Source organism: Lactuca virosa, chromosome 3, assembly GCF_052849685.1.
Source record: "Lactuca virosa cultivar CGN04683 chromosome 3, Lactuca_virosa_CGN04683_v6, whole genome shotgun sequence".
Taxonomy (NCBI): Eukaryota; Viridiplantae; Streptophyta; class Magnoliopsida; order Asterales; family Asteraceae; genus Lactuca; species Lactuca virosa.
In genome coordinates, this window is record NC_136428.1 from 99,142,496 (window position 1) to 99,153,442 (window position 10,947).

Genomic DNA, 10,947 nt, shown 5'->3' on the forward strand with positions numbered 1-10,947 from the left:
TAAGAATAATAGATTAAAGGAGAAATCATATTTATTTAATTAGTATTAGTCATAAATTAATTAGAAATTAATTTGGTGACTAAAAGCGATTAATTAAATAAAGAGGCATAAACTGTCAAATGTGTGATAGTTGAGTTTTGGGGTGGGAAACCTAATGGACTAAGGGGGAACGAAATTATGATGAAGGATCATCATATTTTCGTCCAAGGCCTTGTTCCAGAAGGTTCCTTGGGCTGCTTGGTCACTAAGTTGTCCATTAGGGTTTAGACTGAAACCCTAGCAGCCTACAGTATAAATAAGACCCCTAGCCTTCAATTTTCGGCTACTTGCTTCCCAAGAGAAACCCTAGGCCGAAATTAAGCATCCTCCCTCCTCTCTCATAGTTGCCTTCTTGCTTGTGGTGTTTGTAAGCCATTAGAGGAGTTACAATTGTGACTCTAAGCTCCAAGAAAGAAGATTCAAGCTTCCATTGAAGAGGTAAACATCTAGATCTGATGTTATATGTTAATTTCGAAATTATGTATGCTAGATTAGGGTTTGTAAGTCTTGGATTCATTGCATGTACAATAGAGAAACCTAGATCCAAGCATTAGGGTTTGTATGAGCACATAGGATTGTTCTTATGTATAAAACCTATCAGTGGTATCAGAGACTTGATTGGTTTCTGTTGTATGGATGCTTTGTGTGTTTAACATGCTGAAAATCGTTTTTCTGGCTTCTATTCGACTGGAATCGGCGAGTCACTTCATGGACTCGGCGAGTCAGCCCAACTCGGCGAGTCTATGAGTGACTCGGCGAGTCGGATCGTCAGACAGAGGCAATATCGGGATTTCTTGCTGTTTTTGCTATGGAATAGTTACCTAATCTATTTTTACTGATAAAATTCGAATTTTAATGATTCTGTGAGACTATCCTTGCCAAAAACAAAAGATATTTACCAATTGATTAGATAATAAATTCCTTATATGATTAAAATTGATTATTTGAATTAATTGGATAACTTATCTTACAAGAAATTGAATTAGGTCAAATATAGATAATCACTAAATTAATTGTTTGATTTATATTATTTGTTATTTGATCCCTTGTGTTTTGCAAAGTTCAAAACTTGTCCTCAAGTTTTGAAATTTAAATTTTGTGATTAAAATTTTAATTTTGAATGATTTAAATTTCAAACCCTTAGAATTTTACAAGTTTAAAATTCAACACTATACTATTATATTATTACAAGATTAATAAATATATATGTATAAGAATAAGCTAGTCTTATCGCTAGTTGGCCTCATTCACGAAGTCAGTCTATAAGGTGGGTATAAGGTTGCTGCCTATAAAATGGCGCTTAATGGGTGTACACTCACACCCACCGCTTGCTTGACTGGTGGAGGGTCGTTAGCCGAACGGATAGGATAGGGCACTTAATTCCTCATTATAAGTATAATGAATATTGCAAAGTAACTACAATGTTTTTCAAATTCCCAATCTTAGTTACTTTAGGGTAAAATGTGAAAATTGATGCTATTCCATGGAATTACACTTTGTACCCTTGTCAAACGTTAGTGGAGCGTGCGTGGCTAACCGGCACACTAATTTGGGATTGACATTGGTGGCGAAGGGTGGCTCGATGTTTATCATAAATCAATGGAGCGTGCGTGGCTAACCAACACATTGATTAGGTGATAGAGACATTGAGTGCACCATGTTGATTCGCATGGTTATTCACAACTTGTTTGCGATCCTCGGCATCCCAGTCGCAAGTTTTTAGTGCATATCGAGATTTAAACATGCCATTGAAATGTTCAATGAATCTCAAAAGAAATCTAGGAATTTTCAAATACATTTAAAACTTAATCTCTTTTCGGTTTTCATGGTGAAAATTAGTGAATCGTCATTCACTTACCTTCAAATTATATACTTTTAGATTACGACATCCCTTTTCTAAGTTGTAAATAATGTTGTTGGATCCTAGCCCTAATTTCTCATTTGGGTGTTTAATTGGGGATTCATTTCTAATCAAACTTTGTTCCTTTCTATTTCAGATGTCTAACGCAAACGCAAACAACAACGCTTCTGGGTCATTCTCGCTGATGAACCTATGTCAAAAGGTGACATTTGATGGGTCGAATTTCAACGAGTGGATGAGATACATTCGCATGATAACTCGCTACGAGGACAAAGAATATGTCCTCGATGAGAAACTGGAAAAGATCAACCCAGAAGTTGCTACTCCTGAAGAAATGGCCGCCTTTGAGGCCCACGAGTGTGATGCTACAAAAGTTCATTGCATCATGTTGGCCACCATGAACCTCGAACTCCAAAAGTCCTATGAGGACATGTATCCATATGAGATGCATCAAGATTTGCTGGACAGGTACCACCAAAGTGCGAGGCAAGAGCGCTATGAGATCATTACCAACATGATCACCGCTGGGATGGGGAGTGGAGAATCTCTAACCGCCCATTTGCAAAGGATGAAAAGGTATGTTGATCGTCTTCTCAAACTTAAGGTTAAGTTTGATGAGGATTTGGTTATCAACATCATCCTCCACTCCTTGCCTTCCTGCTACAACCAGTTCAGAATGACCTACCATATGAACAAGGAAGAGGTCACCCTGAGTAAACTTCAAGGGCTCCTGAGGACTGCTGAGAGCAACCTCAAGGACAAATCTATTGCATCATCCTCTACTGTAGCTGCTCATGTGTTGGCAATTGGCCAAGGAAAGGGTAAAAAGAGGAAGGCTCCTTCTAAGAGCCACCAAAAGGGTAAGGCCCAAGACGGTTCCTCTTCTAGTGGGACCAAAGCAGGTTCTGTTAAGCCCTCTTCTGACCCCAAGGAAGCAGAGTGCTTCTACTGCCACCAGAAAGGCCACTGGAAATGAAGTTGCCCTAAATATCTGCGAGATATTAAGGATGGGAAAATAAAGCCCACATTTGCAAGTATGTATTCAATTAAATCTAATAAATCATCACTTGCAACTTCATGGGTCCTTGATACTGGATGTGGTTTCCACATTTGTTCTGATTTGCAGGGGCTAAGAGAAAGTAGGGAAGTGGAGCATGGGAGAATAAACTTGATCATGGGAAACAAGAAGTCATCACCAGTAACCAAGATCGGGGTTTATTCTTTAGTGTTGAGTAATGGGTTAGGACTAGATTTAAATAATTGTTGCTATTCGCCAGATATGGAAAGGAACATCATTTCTTTTCATGGATTATATAAACAAGGTTTCAGATATTCATTTGATAATAGCAACGGTTCTATTAATGTTTATTTGAATGGTGTTTTTTATTTCAATGCATTACCTTGTAATGGGATTTATGAATCTGTGTTGATTGTAGATAATTTAGGAAATGATGTCTTGAATATTGATTCGTCCAATAGTTTGGACAAAGCATGCTTGTGGCATTGTCGCCTTGGCCATGTTAACAAGAAACGCATAGCCCAACTCCAAAAGGATGGAGTCTTGGAGTCATTCAACCTTAGGGACGATGACGTGTGTGAATCTTGTTTACTTGGGAAGATGACCAAGTCACCCTTTACTGGCACATGTGAAAGGGGCGAGGGTGTATTGGATCTCATACATATTGATGTATGTGGACCCTTTAGATCCACCACAAGGGACGCTTGTCGCTTCTACGTGACTTTTACTGATGATTATAGCAGATATGGATATATCTACTTAATCAAGCAAAAGTCGGAAACCTTTGAAAAGTTCAAAGAGTTTAAGAATGAAGTAGAGAATCAGTTGGGCAGGAAAATCAAGATGCTTCGATCTGATCGAGGGGGAGAGTACCTAAGTCTTGAGTTTCATGACTATCTAAAAGAATGCGGAATAGTTTCGCAATTGACGCCTCCTAGAACGCCACAATTGAATGGTGTGGCTGAGAGAAGTAATCGAACCTTGTTGGACATGGTTCGTTCTATGACGAGTCGTGCTTCGTTATCAATCTCATTCTGGGGGTATGCCTTAGAGACTGCCGCCCATATCCTTAACTTAGTTCCCACCAAGAAAGTTGCCAAAACACCTTACGAGATGTGGACAGGGAAAGCTCCCTCGTTAGCACATATCAAGGTTTGGGGTTGTGAAGCTTTCGTAAGACGAGAGACTCACGACAAGCTAGAACCTCATAGTGAGAAGTGTTATTTCATCGGTTATCCACAGAAGTCTTTTGGCTATCTCTTCTATAGACCAAGTGACAATGTTGTCTTTGTTGCTAGGAGAGGGGTTTTCAGAGAAAGAGAACTCATAAGTCAAGGAGACAGTGGGAGTCAGATTGACCTTGAAGAGCTTCAAGAGTCAGGAGATGAAGGAACCTCTGACACTGGCGTTCAACCTGAGGAGGAAACTCCTGTTGAACCAATTGACCAGTCCTTACCTCTTAGACGTTCAAGTAGAGTTATTGTTCCACCCCAGTTTTATGGTTTCCATATTACTACTGAAGGGGATATGTTTATTAGTGATAATACACTAATAAATCTGGATGAACCTAATAGCTACAAGGAAGCCATGGCAGGCCCGGAATCTGCTAAATGGAAAGAGGAAATGGACAATGAGATTCAGTCCATGTATGACAACCAAGTTTGGAATTTGGTTGATAATGTACCAGGTCGTAAGACAGTCGGGTGCAAGTGGATATTCAAGAAGAAGACGGACATGGATGGGAAAGTGCACACTTATAAAGCGCGATTGGTCGCGAAGGGATTTACTCAAACTCCTGGAGTTGACTATGATGAGACCTTCTCGCCAGTTGCTAAGATAAAGTCTATTAGGGTAATGCTCGCAATAGTTGCGTTTCATGACTATGAAATATGGCAGATGGACGTTAAAACTGCTTTCCTTAATGGGAAGTTGGCTGAGGATGTTTACATGAATCAGCCAGAGGGTTTTGTCGATGCGAAGCATCCCAATAGAGTGTGCAAGCTTGAGAAATCCATTTATGGATTAAAGCAAGCATCTCGCAGATGGAATCTTTGTTTTGACGAGAAGGTCAAAGAGTTTGGTTTTCTGCGAAACGAAGACAAGTCATGTGTGTATGTCAAGGCCAGTGGGAGTATAGTGAGCTTCCTCATATTGTATGTCGATGACATACTACTCATAGGAAAGGACATCCCAACCTTGCAGGAGGTCAAGTCCTGGCTTGGGAAGTGTTTCGCTATGAAGGACCTCGGAGAAGCTGCATATATTCTAGGAATAAGGATAGTGAGAAACAGAAGTAAGAGACTGATAGGACTCAGTCAGGATACATACTTGGAAAAGGTACTAAAGCGTTTTAGTATGGAAAATTCCAAGAAATGGGAGTTGCCAATTCAATGCAATACCAAACTGAGTAAGACTCAGAGCCCGAGTACAGAGGCAGAGATAGTTGATATGAGCCGAGTACCTTACGCTTCCGCAGTTGGCTCGATTATGTATGTTATGACCTGTACTCGCCCTGATGTGGCTTTCGCTTTGAGCATGGTCAGCAGATATCAAGGGAACCCTGGTAGAGCACATTGGATTGCTGTCAAGAATATTCTTAAGTACCTACGAAGGACCAAGGAATGGTTTCTAGTCCTCAGTGGGAGTGATGACTTAAGAGTGCGAGGGTACAGTGACGCTAGCTTCCAGACGGATCGGGATAATTACCGATCGCAGTCGGGCTGGGTCTTTACCCTGAACGGAGGAGCAGTGACTTGGAAAAGTTCCAAGCAAGAGACCGTAGCTGATTCAACGTGCGAATCAGAGTACATTGCGGCAAGCGAGGCGTCAAAGGAGGCTATATGGTTGAAGAACTTCATTGGAGACCTTGGAGTTGTGCCATCCATAAAGGAGCCCATGGAAATTTTATGTGATAATGAAGGAGCGGTTGCCTTGACCAAGGAACCAAGGGATCATGGCAGATCTCGACATATCGCCAGGAAATACCATTTTATTAGACATCGGGTAGAAGAGGGACTCCTCGTTGTGAAGAGGGTATCGTCGGAAGATAACCCAGCAGATCCCCTTACGAAGGGACTGAGTAGGGTCAAGAATTTGAAGCACGCTAGGAGCGTTGGGCTAAAGGACGATATTAGTTTGGATTTGATAGGTAGGAAACTTGTAATGGATAATTTTGTATTCAACATTTGATGATTAAATAAAGGTGTGTTATTTATAAGAAAGTTACTATCTTGTGTTGATTATTTATCTATTGTTTCGATTTTGCATGTTTTGACTTCCTGAATAATAAGATTGTTCGAACGGTCCACAATCGCTCATATGTTGGAAGTAGATATGAAAGAAGATTGTCATGAATTTGTTTGTAGATTGTCTAAAAGGTTTTAGACATAGCAAAGGTTTGCTACAAAGTTTATGAGTGCTTATGAAATATGTTTTGAGCATTGGAATAAACCCGCACTTGCTAGTATCACTTCATGAAAGTTATCACAAGTGATCGCAAGATGATAATATCATATAATCTTTAAACCTAGAGATATGGTTGTTGTTTGCTAGTTGATTATACATTGATAATGCGAAAACGCATCAGTAACTTGATGTTATAAAACGCATTATTGTGTGTGACTTAGCTAGTAAATGATAAAAGCATATAAGTTGAAGTTTTTCAGTACCTTTTATTCTAAAGAGAATAAAAGCGATATCTTGGCCACTCGATGATTTAGTTTGACTTATGTGTCGGGCCCGGTCAGAACAAAGTTGATGTGTTCAACTAAGTTTTATGTCGAACGAATCAGAGATCGAGAAACAAAATGTTGGACAACAAGTATTGTCAGCATGATATCTAGAACAGAGGATTATACGATCCCTTATCTGAAGGACATGATTTTGATCAGAGTTGACAGAAGCGTATAAGAGCTATGATTGCTAACCGGATTCTGAAGTCATATGTGAGATATAGTTACTAGACTTATCCAAGTGGGAGACTGTTGGATTAGTGTCTAAGCCCGTAACTATATTTGGTATGTACTTGACCCGGTTATGCATGGTCCTTTTGGGTTGCCTTCACCAAAGCAACTTGACAAGTTAATTTAAAGAAAGAGAGAGGATATTATGGTTTATTAATATATTATAAGAATAATATATTAAAGGAGAAATCATATTTCTTTAATTAGTATTAGTCATAAATTAATTAGGAATTAATTTGGTGACTAAAAGAGATTAATTAAATAAAGGGGCATAAACTGTCAAATGTGTGATAGTTGAGTTTTGGGCTGGGAAACCTAATGGACTAAGGGGGAACGAAATTATGATGAAGGATCATCATATTTTCGTCCAAGGCCTTGTTCCAGAAGGTTCCTTGGGCTGCTTGGTGACTAAGCTGTCCATTAGGGTTTAGACTGAAACCCTAGCAGCCTATAGTATAAATAAGACCCCTAGCCTTCAATTTTCGGCTACTTGCTTCCCAAGAGAAACCCTAGGCCGAAATTAAGCATCCTCCCTCCTCTCTCATAGTTGCCTTCTTGCTTGTGGTGTTTGTAAGTCATTAGAGGAGTTACAATTGTGACTCTAAGCTCCAAGAAAGAAGATTCAAGCTTCCATTGAAGAGGTAAACATCTAGATCTGATGTTATATGTTAATTTCGAAATTATGTATGCTAGATTAGGGTTTGTAAGTCTTGGATTCATTGCATGTACAATAGAGAAACCTAGATCCAAGCATTAGGGTTTGTATGAGCACATAGGATTGTTCTTATGTATAAAACCTATCAATAGTTGGGCTTAGAGTAAGGCCCAATAGAGGGAATGGGCCCAATTTAGAAAATTGGGCCATTAGTGGGCCACTAGTGTGTTGGATAAGGTGTCTAAGTCCATAACTATTTCTGGTATGTACTTGACCCGACCCGGCATGGTCCATTTGGGTTGCATGGCACCATGCAATTGGATAAACTAAAATGAGAGAAATAACACTTATGGTTTATTAATATATTATAAGTTCTAATATATTAATAATATTATTTAATTAGTTTGATCAAGAATTAATTTAGAATTAATTAAGTGATCAAAAGATAACTAATTAAATATATGGGTAGATTATGTAAATCTTCCATATCTTATATAGTGGGCTAAGAGGCTCCATGGATTATCAAGTTGGGTTCCACCCATAGGATGCTCCATGGGAGTTACAAACCCATGGGTCATGGAAATGAAGAGTCATGCCACATTAGGGTTTACATGGTGTAACCCTAGATGTGACACACTATATAAGCAACATGTTCTCCACCAAAATCGGCGACACTAAGAAACAAGAGGGCTAGAGCCGATTTTGCAACTGTAAGATTCTCTCAAAGTTTACTCCTTTGCATTTGGTGTTGTGTGAAGCATTTGAGGCACCACACTTGGCGTGCTAGGCTCACAAGGTTTCAAGGATCATAATCAACAACAAGGTAAGTTATTCTATCTTTCATTCAAGTTAAAAAAATGTTCCCCATGTATGCTAGATAGGAATATAACCTTGGAATTCAACTTTGCATGATTATTAGACAAACATAGATCTAAGGTTATTAGGGTTGCATGTACACTTAGGAAGTGTTAGAATGCTCAAAACCCATCAGTGGTATCAGAGCCTAGGTTCGTTTGTTGTTTTTTTTTTGTGTGCAAACAGCTTGAAAAAAATAGTTTTTCTGTTTTCTGCTCGTATGAAAGTTTGCACATTTGTTGCTGGAAATGGACTAGAAACATTACCCTAAACTATTTTGATGTTTTAAAGCTTGTTTTAGATGGTGTAATGTTTATGCTAATCCATTTACAATGGCAATTATTAAAATTACAAGTTTTTTTTTAAGTGTAATTTTTGATTCTTGAAAGTGTTCATATTCATGTTCTTGAACTTATGAAGATTAGATTATCATAGGAATTGTTTGTAACCTTCATGTTAGTTTAATTCATGATCATAATGTGTTTTAATGGAGTCCATAACTTGTCCTCAAGTTATGGAAAACCAAAAGTCTCACTTTTATTAAAGCCATTAAAAGAACACAAGAGTTATAAAAATGAAGAGTCTTCATTTTAATTACTCAATTAATTCATAAGTTATAAGAAATGAAAAGTTTTGGAAGTTTACAAAACTTGCCCTCAAGTTTTGGAACATGTAAAGTCTTGATTAAAACTTTAGTTCCAACCCTTAGAATTTTAAAAGTTAAAATTCAACCCTTATACTTTATAATATTATAAGTTACTAATATATATATATGTATAACGTCAAGTCGTCTTACCGCTAGTACGCCTCATTCACGAAGCCGGTCTATAAGGGGGGTATAAGGTTGTTGCCTATAAAATGACAACTTAATGGGTGTCCACTCTCACCCACCGCTTCCTTGATCGGTGGAGGGTCGTTAGCCGAACGGGTAAGACAAGGACTTATAAATTCTCATTAAAAGTATGATGAATATTATAAAGTAACTAAATGCTTTTATTAAATTCCCAATCTTAGTTACTTTAGGAAAATGTGAATAAGGTGCTAATCCATGAAATTACACTTTACACTTTGTTTAAGTCGTTGGTGGAGCGTGTGTGGTTAACCGGCACACTAACTTGGACTTAACAAGGTAGGTAAAGGGTGACTTAAGGTTTACCATAGCATCGGTGGATCGTGTGTGGTTTACCGGCACATCGATTGAGTGATAAACCTTGAGGGTACCAAGTGATTTGCATGGTTACTTCACACCTCGTTTTGTGATCCTCGGTATCCCAGTCACAAAACTTGGAGGGCACACTCGAGATTGAAACATGCCTTTGAAAAGTTCATTGAATCTCAAAAGAATCTAGGAATTTCTAAGAACCAATTAAAAACCTAATATTTATATTTCGTTTTTCATGGTGGAAATTGGTGAATCGTCATTCACCTACCTTTCAAATATGTTATAGCTTGGATTACGGCATACCTCTTCTAAGTTATAATATATTGTGATTGGATCCTAGCCTTAATATTACATTTGGGTGTTTTATTAAGGACTCTCTTAATATCTAAACTAATCTTGTTCTCTTCTTTCAGATGTCTTCAAACAATGCTGCTTCTGGCTCTAATCCTAATGACTCCCTTACCCTTAAGAACTTGTGTGGGAAAGTCACTTTTGATGGATCCAACTTCAATGAATGGATCAGAAACATCAGGATGATTACCCGCTACGAGGACAAAGAATATGTCCTTGACAAGGAGCTTAAGGAGATTGATGAGACCACTGCAACTCCCCAGGAGATCTCTGACTTCCGGGCACATGAAAGGGATGCTACAAAAGTGGCATGCATCATGTTGGCCACCATGACAGCGGAACTCCAAAAGTCCTATAAGGACTTCTACCCTTTTAAAATGCACCAAGATCTGATGGAAAGATACCATCAAAGTGCACGACAAGAGAGGTATGAAATCATATGCTCTATCATAACAACCATGATGAAGGACGGGGAATCCGTCACGAGCCACATGCAGAAAATGCAAAGGTATGTGGATCGGTTGCTGAAGCTTAATGTGAACTTCCCTGAGGAGCTTGCAATAGATATCATTTTGCACTCCTTACCATCGTGCTATGATCAATTCCGCATGACATATCACATGAATAAGGAAGAGGTCACACTCAGCAAACTTCAGGGACTCCTCAAGACCGCAGAAACATGTCTTAAGGGTAAGTCGGTTGTTAACACTCCTACTCCAAACTCCGCCCCGGTTTTGGTAATCGGGAAAGGTAGAGGGAAGAAGAGGAAGAGCTCTTCGAAGGGTACCAAGGCTAGGACCCTTGATGACTCTTCTTCAAGTGGAACCAAGAAAGGTTTTGTCACTCCTTCTTCTGACCCTAAAGAGGCTGAATGCTTCTATTGCCATGAAAAGTCACATTGGAAGCGAAACTACCCAAAGTACCAGCAAGATGTGAAGGATGGGAAAGTTAAACCCAACCATGCAGGTATTTACACTATCTTATCTAATAACTCACCCCATTCTAACTCTTGGGTCCTTGATACCGGTTGTGGTATTCATATAT